The 19,995-nt window shown below is 35.3% G+C and overlaps 1 protein-coding gene across 1 annotated transcript in view; it reads left to right on the top strand.

The window, feature by feature from the left end:
* The window catches only part of GABRG3 (gamma-aminobutyric acid type A receptor subunit gamma3), a 636,603-nt gene that overhangs the window by 393,465 nt on the left and 223,143 nt on the right, over positions 1-19,995 (top strand).

The following is a 19,995-nucleotide window of genomic DNA, read 5'->3' as shown; positions in this document are numbered from 1 at the left end:
TATTCTGTCTAAAAATTGGATGAGATTCTAGGAATTGTTGTTGTTGTTGTTGTTGTTGTTGTTGTATGAGAAAAAACCTTTCAGATATGGGTATTGACAAAATTTCCTTCTCCTTCCATCATTTGGAGACTGAGAGTGAGATGTTCCCTCTGTCCCCTTACTCTTCAGATAAGCATGCGAGGCCCATCAATTCCATCATGTAAGCATACTAAGTTGGATACTGATTGCAAAATCTTTCAACACATCCTAATCAAGTGAACTTTTAGCTCTTGAAGAACAAAGCCATTCTTTAAAATATGCCTTTAACAGAATTCACAGCAAATGCATCAAAAAAACATGCTTAAGTGGAACTAAATATTGCTGTAGTCACTTTTCAACTGAGGTCCTTAGTTTTCACATCTGTTAAATCAAGTAATTTGCCTGGGTGATTTTGAAGAATCTTTCAGCTTTGACAATGTGAAAGAATTTCAATCTAAACTGGAACTGAAGGATATAAAATAGAAAATCTCACGCATATGCCCTCAGGAAAACAAAAAAGACCGAGAAACTAATTTCCTGTAAATGATTTACAGAAAACTGACAATGTTGGCATGTTCTTAAGTGATAAGGAGTTGGTCAGGGGTTGCTTCATATCAACCATGGAAAGTATTGCTTACATTCCATGGGCATGAGCAAAAAATGACCCAGATCAGGTTGGTCTCACAAAATAAACTGAATAATTTTGTCTGTATGACTGGACTTGTTCTGCCTGCTTGGGAAATTTTTGAAGCTAGTCTCTGTTTTTATTTTAACAGACTCTAACTGACCTTTCCCCTCTTTACATTCCCTGCGCATAAATACAGTCTGCCCAAAACCCTCAATGGACTCTCTTGTAGATTGCTACAGTTGGTCCTCCCAAATTACAATTCATCAAATTGCAATTCAGTTGCAACTGCTATTCCTTCATCTTCTAGAAAATTTTGAGTTTGCCTCAGTTTCTCTCTTTATTTAGGTTGACAGCAACCATGATGATTATATTAAGCATTTAGCAGAGCCTAGAGCGAAACTAAGGAGAACAGTGCAATGTACAGATTGCCAGGGAAGAATTACCAACCAGATGGTTACTTAGCCACTTTTCTTGCTCAAACAATAGCCTGGAGTAAGTATTTTACAGCTTTCCCTTGCTTTGTTTTTGCTCTCAACATCAGACAATTTAAAGTTGCCAGTCTCCTACCTGTTTGGATAATGTCCATGTTGCTTGGAGAAGTGTTTCTGTCACTCCACCTGGGATCTGAGCAAAAGACTCCCCAGACTCCATTTTGCTTGGTCCAGCAGACTTCAGGCACTGTGACATGGATCTGTTATTGCCCTAGAATCTCAGGAGTCCACTTCAGAAGAGGAGCCAGGTGCCTCCCACTTCGTTAGCTTGTTTAAAGCAATTGCATGTTTTTTTTTTCCTCATCAGTTACATTTCAATGATAAAAATAACTAGCAATGGCAAAACGAAGTGGCAGTCTGGCACATTCTCCCGATACATTTAATATACCAAGTATCTGTGTTTCTCATGCATGGAGATGCTACCAGTAGCTACTATAAAGATATTAGTTGTTATTCCAACAGTGGCTAAAAACGGGTGCAGATCCATGCGCACATTATTAACACTGACAAATGTGCTGGTTCTGCACTGCACAGCTGCGACATTCACTGCTCTCCTGTGTTCTTTCTCCATCACCAGGTCAAGATACTGGGAAAAAAACAAACATACAAGTAGTTGTGTCTGATGTTGAGTTTTAAAGTGACACAGGTGCCCTCACTTATTTCTGCAATTATGTGATCACCCTACATTAGCCAGGTTTTATGGCGAGTGCACTAAGTTCCATTGTCTGAAACTCCTAAAAGAATTAGAAACAGAATATTTTGTGAGAAAAGATATACTATATTAGATCATATACTTTGAATGTGTTTGCCTAAAGGCTAGATTAATGATTAACCATTCTAATGATAGAATACATTAACATTTCCCTGCCTCCCTTTTCCCTCAAATAGTATTTTTGGAATGTTTTACAAATATTCTGCAATTTCCAGTTGTGAATTAAACACGAATCTCTTTTAGCCTATGTAGGAAGATGCAAGTAAATTTATTGAAGAAAGTCCTGATAGTTTTCTACAAAAGAAAGATGATTTAGAAAAAGGAATCTACTCTGTTAGAAGGAAAGCTGACCCTCTTATTAATATATATATTATATTATATAACATACATATTATTAATATAATATAATATAGTATAGTATAATATAACATAAATGTGTATCTATCCTTGTAGTTTGTGGCAATTATGTTGGTGATAGCTAATAACACAAATCACAATACAAGAGTACTGTTTACATTTAATATTAAATGATTTCCAAAATTGTTAATGATTGGGTGCCAGAGGAAAGCTGAAACACAACTTGTTTCTCTGGATTTCTTTTTTTAAAGATTTTATTTATCTATTTGACAGAGAGAGAGACAGCCAGCGAGAGAGGGGACACAAGCAGGGGGAGTGGGAGAGGAAGAAGCAGGCTCCCAGCGGAGAAGCCTGATGTGGGGCTCGATCCCAGAGCGCCGGGATCATGCCCTGAGCCGAAGGCAGACGCTTAAGGACTATGCCACCCAGGCGCCCCTGTTTCTCTGGATTTTAACTCTTTTATTTATATCCAACAAACCTGTGCATGTGTGAGGAAAAAGAAAAAGAGTTACAAAGACATGACCTATTTCCCTAAATCTCAGTTGCAATAAAGCTCATTACAATGAATTTGTCATCCACAAATATTAACATTTTACTTCAGCATATTTTATAAAAAGCAAATAATGCTAAAGTTATCAAAATATTATATTGATATCCTAAAATAAGAGCATAAAAGTGATAGGAACATGCAGTTTAATAATGTTAATTCATTTTGGTTCCTTAAGAGCAAAGAAAATCGGATCTTTTTTTTAACAGCAAAAAAAAATAGTCTTAGTAAACAGCATTGCAATGGCTTTTAAGCATACACCATTCCGTTTTAGTTGTTTTAATTGACTCAGGATATATTTGTATTTTATTAAGTTAATACAAACCCAAAGTATTGCACAAAATAACATTCAAATATTAACTCAGCTTCAGGCTTATATCTGTCCACACTTTATGGAATATATGTCATTGTTATTAGGCTTGAATCTTATTTTAAGATGCTTTTTAGCTAAAATAATATCAGAATCTTAAAGTAATATCAGAATCTTTAGCTTTTTAGCTAAAATAATATCAGAATCTTAGGGGCTGATTTTCTGATGATATTTTTATGGTTTTTTCCTCAGTTTTATTATTAAAACCTAGTTTGATTAACAACCAAACTTATTATTCTTAAGAACAAGTTCCTTACGTTAGTCTACTTCTTAGGACTTAAGTCCACTACTAAATATAAAAAAATTACCATCACTGAGCCTGTTTAAATGGTCCAGCTCAAAACCAGCTTCCCCTTTGAATCCTTCACTGTGTCTCCACACCTGACTGCCCCCCTTCAAGCCCCAGCAGCGCTCACTGTATCCAGACCTCTCTACAAGTTCCAGGCCATTGTACCTTGAATGGTCCTTAACTGTAACTGACAGCTTCTTGTGGGCATCAGCCATACTGTGGTGATCTGATAACTAGGTTTGTGGCCTCAAGCAAGATATTATCCCATCTGTGCTCAATTTTCTCCACTTACAAAATGCTAGTGTTTAACCTATACCTAACAGTACCTGTATAAGTGAAAGGACATAAAGATGTCAAGTGAAATACAGTAGGAGATGGGGTGCCTGGGTGGCTCAGTCAGTTAAGTATCTGCCTTCAGCCCCGTCATGATCCCAGGATCGAGCCCCATGAGCTCCATGTCCGGCTCACTGCTCAGCAGGGAGCTTGCTTCTTTCTCTTGCTCTCCCTCTCTCTGCTTGCTGCTCTGCCTGCTTGTGTTCTCTCTCTCTCTCTCTCTCTGTCAAATAAATGAATAAAATCTTTAAAAATAAAATAAAATAACAGTAAGAGAAAGATGAGCCATTCTAGCAAGGGCCCAGTCTGGGATTTAGAATACATGGGTTCAAATTCTTTCTTTTCTTTAACTTTTTCGATTTTTTTTTCATATTTTTATTTAAATTCTAGTTAGTTAACAGAAGGTGTAATATTGGTTTCGGAGTAGAATTTGGTGATTCCTCACTTACATATAATATCTAGTGCTCATCATAACAAGTGCCTCCTTAGTACCCTCAAATTCTTGATTGGGAATTTGCAAATCTGTCTAAGTGTCTTTGCCTACAAAACGAAGAATTCAAACTATATGCTGCTGAAGCATAATTTTCAAAAAGCTAAAAAGATGACCTTAAAAATATAAAATGAACATGTGTCAAATATTTTAATAAATTCATTAATAAATGAGGAAATCAATAAGATGCCAAATGGCTAAATGAGAATTTGAAGAATGGGGTATTTGTAGGAAATTTGATTTTTAAAAATGGTAGAAAGATTGCCATGTTAGATATAGAATCATTAAATCTCTTCAGGAAAATAACCCTTAGTGTTTAGGATTTCTACCAGACAGAAATTATTTGCATCACTACTGGGCAGCGGTCTACAAGTTAACCAGTGGCTTTATTAGGACTAGGGCTTTTAATCAGTGGTCTTAACCGTGTTCATTAAATGGGCTCTCACAACTCTAGAATGCTATGAATCAGTATTAGTAATATTTAACTATAATAGTTGCAATTCATATTAAAATTTATTTGAAAAATATGAATTTTTCCAGCTCCTAGCATTTACTTTTGGTGTTTATTTTTGTTAACCCTCAATATTACAGAAAAATAATTTTTCTCTCCTACAAATTTATGATTAAAGCATGGGTAGTTTTACTCATAAATACTTAAAAGATAATTAACACTCAGTAATAGAGAATCTTCATTAGACCCCTCTCCTGGTCACATCAGCTAATTTTAGGTTTTCTCTGAAACACTATCATGTACTAGCTGCAGTCCCAATGTAATATTAATGTGCTACTAATATTTTCATATTTATTTTGTTATTTATTTTCTATTCTCAGAGGGGATGCTCAAGGCTTCTTTAGATTTCATAAATGGCATTGCAGTTATTTTTGCCAAAAAGAGTTCAAACTGATATATTCTAGAATGTTTTATTAATATATTTGCAATTTAAAATTTAAGAATCCATTTAATATTTTGTCTGTTTTCAAGTTTGTTCCTGTTACTCATAAACAAATACTTTACCCATACAACCTAGTTGTACGGTCTGTGTATTTTTATTGTCTCAGGGTGGGTTTTCCCTGAAGCAGAACCTGTAGCAAGCACTGACTGCAAGCTGTATATTTGGGAGGAGACCTCAGGAAAAACTGGTAGCCGATAAAAGGTATGCATAGAGCAGGCTGTGGTCTCCTGGACTAGAACATACCTCAGAACTGTCTCTGCTAGGGGTATGGAAGCTGGGGGCTTATCCTCCAGCTGCATTTATCATTGGCTAAGGTCCTATCACTTGCAGTGGAAGGAAGCCTTCAAACAGAGTTGCAGGTGCTGCTTTAGGACACTCATATCGGAGCTCTGAATGCCAAAGGGGCCAACACCATCCACATGGATGTATCATTAAAAGTGCCTTGGTTGAACATGGCTGTTTGTAAAGGTTACCTGTGGAGCCTTTGAAACAGTAACTAGTATTGGTTTTTCATGCTTCATTCAACCAAATTTTAGTTGGCTTTTACCCAGTTCTGAAGTCATTTTTTAAGATTTTTGTGCTAGAATAAGGTGTGGAAACCAGATAGCAATTAAATGATCATATAATATTAACAGGCACAAGAAGTTAGAAAAGGGACCATGGAAACAATTTAATTCACCCTCTAACCTCACAGCCAATTGAGTAACTTGCCTCAAAATTGTCAGTTGGTGAGTGGTAACCTTTGTACCACATGTGCTATTTCCTCCTAAAAACAAACAAACAAACAAACAAAAAACTGTTTTATCTGACATCATGAAGTTAGCATAGGCTCCATGCACACGTTATGAAGTAGGGAAATTGTCTGATGTTCTACTTCATTTTAAACAACTAACAAGCTCTCCCTTATGAACATTCCCCAAAGTACTTATTCCCTCCTTGGTTCCTTGAATGGGCTACTTGAGGCGCAAATATGGAGTAGCTATTTGGCCAGTTTTGTTGGACCATCTGTCAGACATGAGAACTTTGATACCTATCAGAAGTAACCAACAGTGACTAATAGACAGTTGGGTATTTGGCAAGAACAAAGGTACCCAGTGAGAATACACCTTACTAGTGAAGTAAATATTACCGGGGTAGGTGAGGACATTTTTATTTTCACTGTATGATTTAGGTATGGATTTTGTAACATCATAGTCTCATCTAATATGTCATGCATGTTTAAAGCATGGTTATTTCTGACCCATGTTTTGGCTCTGTAGCTCATTTGTATAATGACTTTCTTATTGATTTATCGAAGTCATGATAAATGGTCAGAGTGCTAATGGTTAAGCTGAGGCAGCGATTTCCCTTGTTTTATGAAAGGAGCGCCATCTCACTGGAAAACTAAGATGAGATCATATAAATCTCTTGTTTTCTGGAATTGGTCTGTGAAGAAGCCAAGCTAATTGTGGACAGATGGGAGAAGGGGTTATAGGATGCAAAGAAAGAAAATTGGATGAAGTAGATCTTTAATGAATGCCATCTACAGATGTGTGTATTAGAAAAGTGCCGTTTTGCTTTGTGTCCCTGTGCACACGTGTATGTGTATTTATGTGCATGTGTCTGTTCTTTGCTGTCTTTGCTTCTAAAGACCCCCCTTTCCTACTCAGAAGAAGTAGGATGAGCCTGAAGAACTAGTACTTCCCAGTCTCCCAAAGCCAAAGGTCATGTCTCCTTTGTTTCCACTCTTTTTTCTGCCTTTCATGGTCTTAACTGAGCAATTTGTATTTTGTATGATTCCATTTTCTCCCCTCAACATACTGATTCTACTTTTTTTTTTTTTTGCCTTTTTCAGTGATTCCTCTTGAGTTTGCAATATACATTTACAACATAGTCAAGTACACTTTCGAGTAACACTGTATTACTTCACAGGTATTGCAAGCACCTTATAACAGAGTATTCCTAATTCTCTCACTTCCTTCATCCTGTGTTCTCTTTCATTTCCTTTAGCTATAAGTTATAATCACCAAACTGATTACTGTTATTATTTTGAACAAACTGTTATCTGTTGGATCAATTAAGAATAACTGAAGTAAAATACTTTTTTTACCTCCTTTCCCTAATGTTCTTCCTTGATTTATGTAGATCTGAGTTTCTAACCTATATAATTTGCCCTCTTTATGAAGAATTTCTTTTAATATTTCTTCAAGGCAGGTCTACCGGCAACAAATTCCCTCAATTATTGTTCATTTGAGAAAGGCTTTATTGTTTCCAGTTTTGAAGAATAATTTTTCTGGATACATAATTCTAGGTTGGTGGTTTTCTTCTTTCAACACTTTAAATAGTTACCTCCATTGTTTTCTTGCTTCCAAGATTTATGAAAAGAAATACAATGTAATTCTTGTTCTTGCTCTTCTGTAAATAAGGGGTTCCCCCACACGTATACCTGGCTTCTTTCAAGATGTTCTTTTTTTTTTTTAAGTTTCCGCAGTTTGCATATGATACACAGCTATAGTTTTTTTTTTTTTTTATCCACTTAGTATTCTCCGAAATTCCTAGATCTGTGGTTTGATGTTTATTATTAATTTTGGAAAATTCTCAGTTAATACTTTTTCTTTTTTTTATCTTTTTTTCTTTTTTAATAGTGAGCATATCTTTTTACTCAGCTAAAACATAAAATTATTTTGCTATAAATGTTATATGGCTAATCTCTCTCTCTTTTTTTAAAATAATATTTATTTTGTTATATTAGTCACCATACAGTACATCCCCAGTTCTTGATGCAATGTTCCATGATTCATTTATGGAATATAAGAAATACTTTTTCAAATATTTCTTTTGCTACCTTCTTTTCTTTTCTTCTTTTCCTCTGGTTTTCTCATTGTATATATGTTACATTTTTGTAATTGTCCCATGGTTCTTGGATATTCTCTTCTGTCCTTTCATTCTTCTCTTTTCTCTTTGCATTTCTGTTTTGGAAGTTTATATTGACATGCCTTCAAGAGCACTAATTGTTTTCTTGATTGTGTCCAGTCTATTTATGAGTCCATTAAAGACATTCCTCATTTCTGTTAGTGTTTGTTTATTTTTAGCATTTTCTTTTTTTTATCTAATGTTGGCTTTATTGTGATTTTTTTTTTACAAATCTCTGCTTTTTAAAATAATTTTTAAAAATATGCATATAATTACGTTAGTTTCAGGTGTACAACGTAGTGACTCAACTTTTCTATGCATTATGCCACCTCACACAAGCGTAGCTAGCTACCATCTGTCACCCTGCAATGCTATTACAATACCATTGACTATATTCTCTATGCTATTATGCTTTTTGTTCCCATGACTTATTCATTTCATAACTGGAACCTTATTGTGCCCATCTCCCCACCCCCTTCCCTCTGGCAACCATCAGTTTGTTCTCTGTATTTATAAATCTGATTCTGCTTTTTGTTTGTTTTTTCATTTGTTTTGTTTTTTAGATTCCACATATGGTGCAATCTGGTGGTATTTGTCTTTCTAAGTTTGACTTATTTCACTTACTGTAATACCCCCTGTATCCATCCATGTTGTCACAAATAGGAAGATATCATTCCTTTTTATGGCTGAGTAATATTCCATTATGTAAATATTACTACGTCTTCCTTATCCAATTGACTATCAGTGGACACTTAGGCTGCTTCCGTATCTTGGCTCCTTTAAATAATGCTGCAATAAATGTAGGAGTGCAGATATTTTTTTCAAATTAATGTTTTCATTTTCTTTGGGTAAGTACCCAGGAGTGGAATTACTGGATCATATGTTAGTTTTATTTTTAATTTTTTGAGGAACTGCCCCACTGTTTTCCACAGTGGCTGCACCAGTTTGCATTCCCACCAGCAGAGCACTAGGGTTCCTCTTTTGTTGCATCCTCACCAGCACTGATTATCTTTTGTCTTTTTGATTCTAGCCATTCTGACAGGGGTAAGGTGATATCTTGTTATGGTTTTGATTTGTATTTCCTTGAAGATTTGTGATGTTCAACACCTTTTCATGTGTCTGTTGGCTCCCTCTGGATGTCTGCTTTGGAAAAATGTTTATTCAGGTTCTCTGCCCATTTTTTAATCTGACTCTTTTTTGGTGTTGAGTTGTATAAATTTGTTATATATTCTTTTATATTGACCCCTTGACATATAATCAGTTTTCATGTAAGAAGCTTCTCTAAGTTTACTCAAGGAACCAGCAGTCTGTAGAAGCATCACTCAAGGTATTCCACTGTGTGGACCCCGTGCACTATATCAAGTCCAGCTGCTGCACACTCTGATTTTCTTCCCCTCTATTTTGCACTGAAAAATTTCTGTATCTTGGAAATGCCTATCTCTTTTGATCTCAGAATTTTCAGCTTTCTGTTTACATTACCCATCTATTCCTGCATGGTGTCCACTTTTTCCATTAGATCCTTTAGCATATTAATCACAATTGTTTTAAATTTCTGGCATGATAATTCCAAATTTTCTGCCATATTTGAGTCTGGTTTTGAAATTTGTTTCATCTCTTTAAACTGTATTCTTTGTCTTTTAGGATGCCTTGCAATTTTTTTGCTGAAAGCCAGACATACTGTATTTGTAAAAGGAATTGAGGTAAATAAAACTTTAATATGAGGTTTTGCACTTACCTAGCTAGAAGTTATGTTGTGTTTATTCTTGGCTCTAGCCGTAGGTGTCAGAGCCTAATTTCCTGATTTCCTTGCTTTGGTCTCTATGTTGTCTTTAGATTTCCTTAGAGGCATCTTCTTAAATGAGGTCTGTGATACGTAGTTCTTTCAGTTGTATGCCCCTGTTATAATACAGGAGCCTACTAATGTGGTAGTAAGGTGTCAGGGGAGGAAAAATGTTCCATAGTTCTACTATTAAGTCTCAGTCTCTTAGTGTGCCTCTTTTCCTGGGCTGTGATCTTTGCAAATGCTTCTCCGTTGTTCTTCCCACTCAGATGAGACAAGAAAGCTAATGGGAGCTTGAGTTAGGTATGTCTCTTCCCCAAGGTTGGGTAGGTTCTGGTAAAACCCTATTTTACTCATTTTTTTGCTGGTAAAACAGTTTCCTTGACAGTAGGCCTTATTAAGAACAGATTGCTCTAGGTATATTTCAAAATGGCTATTCCCCCCCGCTCCTTCTCCTGCTGGAATCATAAGAGAGTGTTTCTCTGCTCTTCACTGGGAACACCTGGTGGGCCTCCTGGGGGCAAAACTCATGAAAATGTGAGAGTCCTCTGAAGACTGGACTCCCTAGAGTTTTTAATTCTATCCAGATTTGTCCACAGTGAGTCTCTAACAACTTGTCAATTACAGTTCAATTTTCTGTACTAATACTGGTTCCCATGGAAGTTTCTGCTTCTGCGTTTCTGCTTCAGCAAGTTACAAGTCTTTGTATTTACTGGTCTGTCTCCAATTTGGGGAGCAATGGTTTTCCCTGTGACCACAGTTCTTTAATAGATCTAAGAGGAGTTGTTTATTTTCAGTTTATTAAGTTTTTTTTTTTTCTTGTGATATTTAGAGTGATGACTTCCAAATTCCTGGCATCCTGGACCAAAAAATAAAGGAGAAAGGAAGTCCTCCTCCTTTGTTTCTCCTGATACTCTCTTATGCGTAAGATCCAGGCTGGTGACCATTCTCCCCCTCAATGATATGTCTGGATATGGAGAATGATATAAAGGGAGGCTGAGATGACTTTTACGATTCAGGGTTGTGTTGAATAGTTGGAAGTATGATTTATTTATGAGCTTTCCACCTATGTCAGCCTGCTTTCTTGCTCTTCCATGCCCCAATTATAAGAATATCTAGAGGAATTTATTATTTTAGAACATAATTAATTGAAGATGTAATGTAGTTATTATGATTGTTTCCATATTCTCTGTCAAAACTAGTGTTGCATTTGTAAAACCTCATTAAAATTAAGCAACAGTTAGTTGATATTTTGCTGAATTCCCATACTTCATTCACTGCACATTTATTGAATACCTGCTATGTGTTAGGTACTCTACCAGGAGCTGGTAATACATTAGTATGCACAATAGGCAAAAATACCTATCTTCTTGGCATGTTCGTGCCATATTCTATAGTAGAAGAAAATGAATGAGCAAATATGTGGAATATCCAATATGCCATATGGAGATAAGATATATGGATAAAACTAAGGTAAAGTATGTAGAAATGCTGGAGAGGGGGTCTTTCAAGTAGGGCAACGCCAGCTATGTTGATTAAGTGCCAAGCGCATTAAGGGCAGATGCAAAAACAAGTGTAAAGTTCCTAAGGCAAACCATACACAGACTGAGACAAACCGAGAGAGAGAGCGAGAGAGCGCACAAGCAGGAGTGGCAGGCAGAGGGAGAAGCCGGCTCCCCACTGAGCAAGGAGCTTGATGCAGGACTTGATCCCAGGACCCTGGGATCATGACCTGAGCTGAAGGCAGACATAACCAACTAAGCCACCCAGGCATCCCAAAAATAATTTTTAATGAGTGCTTATGAGCTTAAAAGTAAAGTAATTTTATAAAATAGAGTATATGATAATTACAGGGTTCCATGTTTTATTTGTATAATGTCACCAAGTGCAGTGGTAAATTCAGCAATGGAAAATTGATTGAGGCCAAATGATTGATATTTTTATTGATTATTCTGCAAATTTTCTTTAAGAATGAGCAATATTTAAGGACCACATAACAGACTTTACATAGTAGGTTTCTTCTGCTGTTTTTATCTTAATTAATTGTAATTTGTTCAACAGATAAACCAGGTTTAATTTTGCTCAACAGAAACGCAAACATAAAAGTTCAATGCTATATTTATATTATACTGAATGGTTACTGTATGTCTAAAGTGCAACACCTGAGGTCAAGTAATTTCAGCAATAGCAAACACCCCGGACAAAGTGAATCATCGCAAGGGGAACAGAAGATGGCTCAGGCTTCCAGAATCCGTCTCTTCTCTTGATTAAATGCAAATCAAGTGTCACTGAGAATGATTTTCAGAAGAACCTTGAAATCTAGCATAAGCCTAGGAAATGAGAATTGGGTATTGCATTAAATAAGATGATTCCAGCCATGCTATCACAAATCCACCCGCTGGCTGAAAAAGTAAAAGAGGACATTTTAATAAAAGGGTTTTTGGAAATCACTAAGAACAAATGGAAGTGAAAGTGAAATACACACACAAGTATCTGGGAAAAGTGTGTGGATCAATTCAATTGATAGAATAATTTAGTTCATGTTTTAGATTAATTATGAATATTTAGAGAATAGAGACTCATAAAAATGACCTGATGTTTGGTCGTGATTTAGTAATGATTTAATAATGTTCTGTGCCTTAGATTATGACCATAATTCTTTTTTTTTTTAATTTTTAATTTAAATTCCAGTTAATTAACATACAGTGGAGTATTAGTTTGGGGTGTAGAATTTAGTAATTCAACACTTACCTAGGACACCCAATGTTAACACAAGCGCACTCCTTAATCCCCATCACCTATTTAACCAATTGTCCACCACCCCCTCTCTGGTAACCATCAGTTTGTTCTCAGTAGTTAGGAAAGGCAAATACCACGTGCTTTTACTCATATGTGGAATTTAAGAAACAAAACAAATGATCAAAAGAGGAAAAAGAGAGGAAACCAAGAATCAGACTAACTATTGACAACATAATTCTGAGTAACATGTTAATGATAAATGTACAAAAGGCGGGAAGTAGAGAAGTCTTGTGGATAATACAAGTAATAAAAATGCCTCTATTTTTTAAAACCCATAATATGTACCAAACTCTGCATTAGAAACCTTCTGTACATGGTATCTGACCCTCATAGTAACTTTCCAATATGGAATTTTTCAGTTAATTTTAATATTACTATTACTATTATTATATCAGATTGATTTTCTTAATTTTATTTGTATTGATATTTTGATTGAAGTACAGTTGGCATACAACAAAATACACAGATCTTAGATGTTTGGTTTAATGTATTTTGACACTTGTCTACATCTGTGTAAACACAATCCAAAAAGATATAGAAAATTTCTGTCATCCCAAAGATATTCTTCTGCCCCTTAATGTACTAAGTATTTCTTTTTTATTCTGATGCTTTGACATGTTGAGACTTTGCCAACACTGTAAAGGGCTGCCTCTCCCAGGGTTTACTAATTCCTAGGGATAGCAAACAACTTGCCTGAGAGAAAACCAACCAATTCAGAGCCCATACCCCAACAGTCTCCTGCAGGGTCTCTTACACTTGGTGTCCTTCTCCTCCTGACCTGATCACTCCAGAGCCAGACACCAGACAACTAGGGACTGTCTCTATGCTCCAGAGTCTGCTGAAATTATTCAAACTAACCATTCCTAGACAGCTTACTCTGCCTTGTCTATCCCCTCCTATAAAAACTACATTAAATATTCTGGCACACAGATTTGCCCCTTTCCCTGTATTCCTGAACAACCCTGGTGCTTCTCCGTGTGGTCCCCCATGACATAGCATACATTTTCCTCTTGGGAACTATCTTTTCTTTTTTTTTTTTTAATGTTTTTTTTTTATTATATTATGTTAGTCACCATACAGTACATCCCTGGTTTCTGATGTAAAGTTCGATGATTCATTAGTTGCGTATAACACCCAGTGCACCATGCAATACGTGTCCTCCTTACTACCCATCACCAGCCTATACCATTCCCTCACCCCCTCCCCTGAGGGAACTATCTTTTCAATGACGACCTTGTCTTGATCTGTTTGCCTCACCATATCTGAATAATAAAATTTGCATTTTGAAACACTTTACAAATTCTTTACAGCCCTAAAGCAACATCATTATGATTTCTTTCACTATACATTACTTTTGTTTTTGACTTTTAACAATTTGACTATCTTATATCTGACAGTGGATCTCTTTGCGTTTATCCTACTTGAAGTTTGTCAAGCTTATTGGAGATATATGTCAACATTTACACCAAATTTTAGAAGTTTTCAACTGTTTTTTTTTCCCCAAATATATTTCCTATTGCTTTATCCCTCTACTCTCCTGACACTACCATTACATGTATTTTGGATTGCTAAATGATGTCCCATAGGTCTTTAAGTCTCTTCTTATTTTTCTTCATTTTTTTTTCTTTCTGATATTTTTAGAGCATTCTTTATTGAACTTTTTAAAATTTTTTTTAAAGATTTTATTTATTTATTTGACAGAGAGAGAGAGACAGTCAGTGAGAGAGGGAACACAAGCAGGAGGAGTGGGAGAGGACAGACTCCCAGCAGAGCAGGGAGCCCGATGTGGGGCTCGATCCCAGGACCCTGGGATCACGCCCTGGGCAGAAGGCAGATGCTTAACAACTGATCCACCCAGGCACCCCTTTATTGAACTATGTTTAAGTTCATTCTTTCCTCTACCAGTTCAAATCTGATATTGATTCTTACTATGAAATTTTTGTTTCATTTATTGCCCTTTCAAATCCAGAATTTTCATTTGGTTCATTTTTACAATTTCATTACATATTGATACTTTATATTCTGTGAATCATCATCATCATACTTTCCTTTACTGGAAAAGTAGTTTCCTTTAGTTCTCAAACATACTTATATCTTTTCTGTAGCTCTTGTCTGCTTGTCCAACGTCTGGACCCCCTCAAAAATTTTCTATTGATTTTTTTTTCCTATGCATGGGTCACACTTTCCTGTTTCCTTTAACTTCTCATATTTCTTTATTAAAAACTGGACATATTAGATAATGTAGCAGCTCTGTATTCTGATATTCCCAAGATTTATTACCATTGCAGTTTTTATTTGTTTACTGGCATGCCTGGACTAATTTTTTGGCATCTGTTACTCTCACAAGAAGAGTTTCTGTTTTTCTTTTCTTTTTTCTTTTTAAGTTTTTCTTTATTTTTCTTTTTAAATTTGGCTTTGTAAGCAGATCAGCACAACTTTAGCTGTGTTTAAACCCCTTGAGTGAATTAGGTTGTCACCCTTTGCCATTGGATTTTTTAAATTAAAGGACCTAATGAGTCTCTTCAGCATTCATCTCAGGGTTTGCAGTTCCCTGGTTTTCTCCAGTGTTCTGTGTCCTTCAAGATAAGTGACAGATTAGCAGGGCTCTCTTGGCAGTCTCTTTTTCTGGATCTGTCAGATCTCTGGCTGGTCTGCTTTTTTCCTACTTTCTTCAACTAATGTCATAGCCATGTTAACCTTCATAGTTTGCCACTGAAATTTCTATTGTTTTTAAACAAATATTCTATTTTTGATAGGATTTTCCCATGCTCTGCTCCAAATAAAAACGCCTTCTCTGACAGTGCAATGGAGCTGCCAGTACTCATGGGATGCCCCAACTATCAGGGAAGAACGTACATATCGTGGAGTCGAGGGAGGTAAAAGCAATCCATGGCAAAAATGACATAGATTTCAGTTTATATCCAGTTCAATAGCTTTCTTTAATTAATTATTCTTGACTTGTTGTGTGCTTCAGCCAATATCTAGAGACTTTAAATCATAATTTTTGAAAACCATGTCAACATTATCTTTTTTTTAGGGGGGGAGGATTAACCAAACTCCTCTCACAGACATTCTGCTACCATGGATTACTTTTGTTTTTTCTTGGATTTCAGAAAAATGGGATTATACAGTGTGCACTTGTGTGTACATGTGCATGTGTATATCTGACTTATTTTGACAGTTTAAAAAACTTTCCATGTTAATGTTTATATCAGTAGTTTCTCTACTTTTTAATTTTTCTGATTTATAAATAATTTTGCCTTCCCGTAGAAACTTGAGAAATAGTACAGAGAATACCAGTGTATGTTTTACTCAGAATCTCCCAATATTGTATGTATGATCAGACAAGGAAATTGACATTGATAAGCTATATTAACTGAATGACAAACTTATTTGGATTTTACCAGTTTTTAAATTCACTTTGTGTGTGTGTGTGTGTGTGTGTGTGAAAATTTATCATGTGAATAAAATCGTGTAGCCTCCACTATAATCAGGACACAGGCCTATTTTATTGCTTAAAAGAAATTCTCTATCCTTTTATATTCGTATCCTCTACCCAAATCTAACTAGTCATAACCATCAATCTGTTCTCCATAATTGATTTTATCATTTCAGCAATGTTATATAAGTAGAATATTAGAGGATGCAAACTTTTTGAGGCCGTCATTCTTCATTCAGAATAATGCCACCCAAATTGTCGCATGTATCAATAGTTTCTTCCTTTTATTGCTGTATGGTATTCTATTGTATGGATTTAGTATAGTTTGTATATTCACTCACTCATTGATATTTAGATTGTTTTCAGTAATTACAAAGAAAGCCACTATGAAATCTTGTGCAGAAACTGTGATACGTTTTCATTTTCGTACAGTAAGCAATCTGGTATGGGATGGTTAAGTCATATGGAGGGTGAATACTTAATTTTATAAGAAATTTATAAGAAATTGCCAAAATGTTTTTTAGAGTGACTCTATCATTCCATATTCTCACCAGCAATGTAGGACTTATCCAGGTGCTCTGTGCACATCCCATTATTAGTTTTACCAGCATTTTCTATTTTAGTCATTCTGCTTTAAATTGGATTTACTTTATGGCTAATAATGTTGAACGTAATGCTTATTTGTCATCCATATGTTTTCTTTAGTGATCTGTTTGCGCATTTTCTAATTACACTGTTTATTTTCTTACAATTGAGTTAAGAAAGTACTTTATATGTTTTTGATAGAAACAATTTCCTGAATGTATGATTTGCAAATATCTTCTCCCAATCTGTAGCATACATTTTCCTTCTATTAACAGTGTGTTTCACAGAGATAAAATTTTTGATTTTAAAGAAATTCAATCTACCAATTATTTTCTTTTATGAATTTTGATTTTGTATTGAATCTAAGAACTCTTCAGTTAATTTTAGATCATGAAGATTTTCTGTATTTTTGTAAAATATTATAGTTTTGTTATACATTTACATCCGTGACCCATTTAGAGTTAATATTTGAATTCTATAAGGTATAAGGTTTAAATTAAGGTTCATTTTGGCCTATTGTTCTATGTGCTGAAAAGACTATCAACTCTCTATTAAATTAGTTTTCCATCTTTTAAAAAAAAAAAAAGTTGGCTATACTTGTGTGAGTCTGTCTCTGGACTGTCTTTTGTTTCACTGATCTATCAGTTTATCCCTGTGCTAATTCCACACTATATTTATCATTGTATTTATATAGTAAGTCTTTAAATTAGGTCATGTGAGTTCTATACCTTTATTCTTTTACGAAATTGTTTACCTACTCTAGTTCCTTTTCCTGTACATGTAAGATATTGAAATAGCTTTTCTATAGCTACAAAAAACAAATCTTCAGGATTTTGATAGGAATCTTACGGTGCTAGTAGGTGCTCCAAGAATTACAGTACACGTCCTTAATTTATCATGGTCTAGCAATGTCAACATTTTACCACTTCAAGTGGACTGTGGAAACCTCACAAGCACTTACATTACCTTACCTACCCCTCTGCCTTTTATGATATAAGAGTTTTAAATATTTCTACTATGAACATTGAAAACTACATTAGGTGTTGTTATTATTTTTATTAAACCATCAAACATAATCTTTTTAAAAAATCTCTAGAGAAGAATATCATATTATAATAACTCAGATATTTACTATTTCTATCACATTTTCTTAATTTTTATGTTCCGTGTTTCCCTCTGTTGTCATTTCTTTCTGTCTGAATAACTTCCTTTACCGATTATTTTAGAGTGGTTCTAATACCAACAGGTTCTCCTAGTTTTTATTATTTTTTTAAAATTTAAGAATGTCTTTTTTACCTTTATTCTTAAAGGCTGTTTTTCCTAGACCTCAAATTCTAGGTTGACAGTTTTCTTTCAGGATCTGGCAAATTCTATGCCATTTTCTTTAGGCTCTCATGATTTATGATGAAATATTATAATCTGAATAGTTATTCCCCTGTAAGTATGTAAGTAAAGTCTCCTGTCTGGAAACTTTCAAGTTTTTGTTTGTTTGTTTGTTTGTTTGTTTGTTTTGGGGTTTTTTTTGTGTGTGTGTGGTTTTTTTTAATTGAAGAAATTTGATTATGATGTGTCTGGGTGCAGATTTCTTTGAGTTTATATTTTTTGGAGTCTCTCAGCTTCTTGAATCTGTAGGTTTATGTATTTCACCAATATTGGGACATATTTTTCCATTATTCCTTCAAACATTTTTTTTCCCCACACCACACTTTTCCTTTTCTCCTTCTTGGACTTTCATAATGCAAATATCAGTTCTCTTGTATATCTCACGAGTCCCTGAGACTCTGTTCCTATTTTTACATTTGATTTTCTATTTGTTGTTTAGATTGGAAAGTTTCTAATCCTAACCTTCTGTCTTCAAATCCACTGATTCTTTTCTCTGTCATCTCCATTCTGCTTTCGAGCCCATCCACTGACTGTTTTTTCAGTTCTAAAATTTTCATTTAGTTCTTCTTCATTTAGTTCTCATCTGTTTATTTGCTGAGACTGTCTATTTCCCCATATGCTTAAAGAGTGTTTTGAATTATTTGTTAAAGCAGTTTTTGAGCACTGCTTTCAAATCCTTGTCAGATAAGCACACCACATGTGTTTTCTTGGTGTTGATGTCTGCTGATTATCATTTGTCATTTCAATTGGGATTTCACTTTTTTTGATATGATGAGTAATTTTGGATTGTATCCTAGACATTTTGAGGATGAAATTACGAGACTTCTGTACCTATTTAAATCTATTATTTTAGCAAAAAATAAATCAGTTGGTTTCCAAATATGTATTCTGGCTCATGTTTGTGAGCTCTCATTTGAATGTTAATTTTATTTTCAAAGTCTGTGTAGCACTATTCTGGCCCACCCTACTTAGTACTACCCAGAGGCCATTTTTAATCATATATTCCATATTCTAGTTCATTTATTAAAGCTTTTCTCCATTTATTCTGGTTGGTTTCATTCATGCACAACTTGGATGTGTGCCCAGGACTCAATACACTGCTATGAAGTTTTTTTTTTCCCCAGTTTTATCCTCTTTAGGTGGAGGAGGTGGAAAGCCAACTCTGCTGTTATTTGTTTAGTACACACTGGAGATGGCTGGCGGGTCTTGGTCCCCCAGTATCCACAGACCCACTGGAGAGTGGGATGAGCAATACCTCTGCTCATAAAAGTGCAGAGTTGGTGGACTTCACAGTGTTCTTCCCCACAATTTCTACAGCACCTTCTGGGCAAGGTGAGAAGTATTGCTATTTTTGTGGCGTTCACCTGAAGTAAGGCAGATATAGCCCCCCAAATTTTTATCTTGCAGGTCTACCCTCTTCCTTATCTCTTGATTAGAGACAGTGGAGTGTGTGTGTGTGTGTGTGTGTGTGTGTGTGTCTGTGAATGTGTATATGCACACATGCATGGAGACATGTGAGTGCACATGTGTATATTTGTCACTGGCATTTCCAAGTTGTAAGCTTCTCAATTTCCCAGGCCAGTGTATATAGGAGATATAAATACAAAATCCCAAGAAACTCACCACCATGTCTTCTCTTTTTTAAAAATTATATTTAAATTCTAGTTAGTTAACATACAGTGCAATATTGGTTTCAGGAGTGGAATTCAGTGATTCATCACTTACATACAACACTCAGTGCTCATCAACAAGTACCTTAATACCCATCACCCATCTAGCCCATCCCCCACCCACCTTCCTCCATCACCCCTCTGTTTGTTCTCTATCTTTAAGTCTCTTATGGTCTGTTTCCCTCTCTCTATTTTTTTTACCCCTCCCAAATGTTCATCTGTTTTGTTTCTTAAATTCCACATATGACTGAAATCATAT

This window comes from Ursus maritimus, unplaced genomic scaffold (genome assembly GCF_017311325.1).
Source record: "Ursus maritimus isolate PB19 unplaced genomic scaffold, ASM1731132v1 scaffold_27, whole genome shotgun sequence".
Classification (NCBI taxonomy): Eukaryota; Metazoa; Chordata; class Mammalia; order Carnivora; family Ursidae; genus Ursus; species Ursus maritimus.
This window is presented reverse-complemented; position numbering and strand designations above follow the sequence as displayed.